Raw genomic sequence first — 3,058 nt, forward strand, 5'->3', positions numbered from 1 at the left:
TTTTAATGGCAATAATTTCATCAAGTAGTTTCCCTGCCTCAACCATAAAAGTCAGCATACTATCTTCGTAATACAAGTATCTAATTCCATGTTTATTTTTAGATTAATGAAGTCTGACATTCATCTGTGGTTGAAGAGAAGCTACAATCCATGAAATATAAAAACAAGATCAGAACTAATATAAACATCAAATCTTGAGCCAATTTGAACCCACGTGATGGTGATGGGTTGGTGGGATTACTCTTGATTCTGTGGATAAATCACAAGGATCCAATATTTCACTTTTTTCACTATTTTCTCCTGGGCCTTGAATATTTTTTTAAGTCATTATAAATTGGAGGGAACATTATTTGAAAATTTGTGTCGTCAGCCTATTTCTTTCAATATTTTTCTAGGTGCATTGTACCTAAACCTTACCATTTTCATAAAGTGCAAACACAAACTTGACTGAGAAACACAATAAAAGTTGCAAATATTGTTTCAACTGATATCATCATTGACAATTGTCATTAGAAGAAGAAGAAGAGAAGATAGGCATATGAGAAGACTAGAGAAGGAGATAGACATGGAAATCAAGTAAACTATTAGACAAAGAATGCCTAGAACTAGCAGACAGTAGAAGAAGCCAAGGAGGTTTCCTGCCCAAATGTCTCCAGAGAGAAAATGACCCTGCCAATACCTTCATTTTGGAATTCTGACCGTAGGAATTGGGAGAGAACACAATTCTATTGTTTTGATCCACCCAGTTTGTGGTAATCTGCTCATTGCTGTCGAGACAACTGTGAGTCACAGCGACCCTGTGTATTGCTTATGGAAACTTTGCCCAGTTCTCCTCTATCTTCTCTTTCTACTGTGTCAAACTCCTTTGTTGCAGTTACTGTCTAACTCCGTCTTGTCAAGGATCTCCTTTTTGTCTCTGACCCTGTACTTTCCAAATATGATGTCTCCTTCCAAGTACGGGCCCCACCTGACAACATGTCTAAAGTATGGGAAATGATGTCTCACCATCCTTTTCTCTAAGGAGTAGTCTTGGCTGGATTCTTCTAAGTCAGAAGTTTTCCTTTTAGAAGCCCATCCGTTCAGTTTAACCCTTTGACTGACATGATTTCATTCATGGTGTTGTCCTTAGTCTGAGACAAGTTCTTTCCTTAACCGCTTGTAAAATTCTGCTGCAAGGTGAAACTCATTGCTTATTAGTTTTGAGCTTACTGATTCAGGAGATATTTATGATTACCTTATCTGTTATTAGTTACCACTCAGTAAGTTCTGACTCATGCCAACCTCATACTGAGTAACAGAATGAAACATTTCTCAGTCCTTCACTATCTTCACAAAGTAGGCAAATTTTACCAGTTTTAATAGTAATAAGTAGTAGCAATTTTAATATTAATAATGTTACTAGTTAATGACAAATTTACAATCTTTTTTGTAGGATACATCATGAACCAAAGAAAAAATATTTACTTTCCCAGATCTTAATTTCTAATAGATGCAAAGCAACAGTGGTGTAATAAATGACTGATTTATTATATTGGTGGTGAATATGATCTCCATCTATGAGGGAGTATATAGAAAGTAGAGCAAGATAAGAAAAGTGAGAGGTGCTAGGAGATGGAACTGCTTTGCAGTGTTAATTAAGGTAAACAGAATGGGGAAATGTGATATTTGGGCAAAGATTTAAAAGAAATCAAAGGTTAGTTAAGCTGGTATTATTAGTAGCAAGAGCATTCCAGGCATATACAAACAACTAGATCAAAAACTTTAAAGTAGAAGAATCCTTGGTATGTGAAGCAAGGAGTCCAGTATAGTAAGATCTGAGTGAGCAAGAAGAAAGTGGTAGAAGAATCCAGGCTATTTATTTCAGAGTAAGGAAAATAGAAGAAGAATCAATGCCTTTGAATTAAGGTGTTAGTGAAGAGTTTTTAATATCCCATAGACTAACAAAAGAACAAACAAATTGGTCCTTGTTGGAGCCATAGTGCCCTTTAGGGCCAAAGTTAGTAAAGCTTTGTCTCATATACCTTTGTATATTAGTAAAATCTTGTCTCATGTACCTTGAGTATGTTATCAGGAGGGGCTGGATAGTCTATGGGGAAAAAAACCCTTCATCATGCTAATTAAGATGGGGAGTTAGAAAAAGACAGAAAACTCTCAACTGGTGGACTGACACTATAATTTTAATAATGGGCTTTGGCAGATGAGAAGGCCAGTATTGTACAGGTTAGAGCTAGGTTCAGATCTGTTGTTTATTGAGTCACTATGAGCCATAGTTGACACAGCCGAACAACATCAATTTCTGAATAACCAGTCACTAAGACCCCTACATTATTCTCCTCTGATATTCTGAATTGTTGTTGTTGCTATTGTTGTTGGGTCTTGTGTGACTTACATACATGACACTGTGAATAGCAGATTTAAACTGTGTTCTATCCTGGGCCATCCGCGTCATCTCTGACACACTTGAGCCCACGCCTGCAGTCATCGTCATCATGTTAATCCATCTCCTTGGGGGTCTTCCTCTCTTTTGCTCATCATGCACTTTTCCTGAGACTAGTCCTTCTAACAACATGCCCAAAGTATGTGAGATAAAGCTTTGCCATGCTTTGCCTCTACAGAGCACTCTGGCTGCACTTTCTTTAAGACATATCTGTTCTTTTGGCAGCCCATGGAATAGTGATAATTTATTCAACCATAATTGATAACTGTGACATCACTGTAAGGATTTGGCATTTTTGGGATAGGGAGGGATGAAGTGTGAAATGAGACTTTGGAGGGTTTGAGAAAAGGGTAGATATGTTTTGATTTTAAAAAGAATCACTCCAGATGTTATGTTGAAAATAAGCCATGAAAGTGGTAGAAGTAGGAGCAAGGAGAGAACAAAGGGAGATCTGTTAAGAGAATGTCACTGTTAAGAACTAATGTTGACTTAGACATAAGCATTGGCATTGAAGGTAGCAAGAAGAGGTGGGGTTACGGATATAATCTTAAAGTACATCTAGTAGGAATTTCACTACATTAGATTCAAGAGAATGCGAGGAATAATCTTTTATTCCATGAA

This window comes from Elephantulus edwardii, unplaced genomic scaffold (genome assembly GCF_000299155.1).
Source record: "Elephantulus edwardii isolate Elephantulus edwardi_28Jun2011 unplaced genomic scaffold, EleEdw1.0 scaffold00012, whole genome shotgun sequence".
In the NCBI taxonomy this organism is placed as follows: domain Eukaryota; kingdom Metazoa; phylum Chordata; class Mammalia; order Macroscelidea; family Macroscelididae; genus Elephantulus; species Elephantulus edwardii.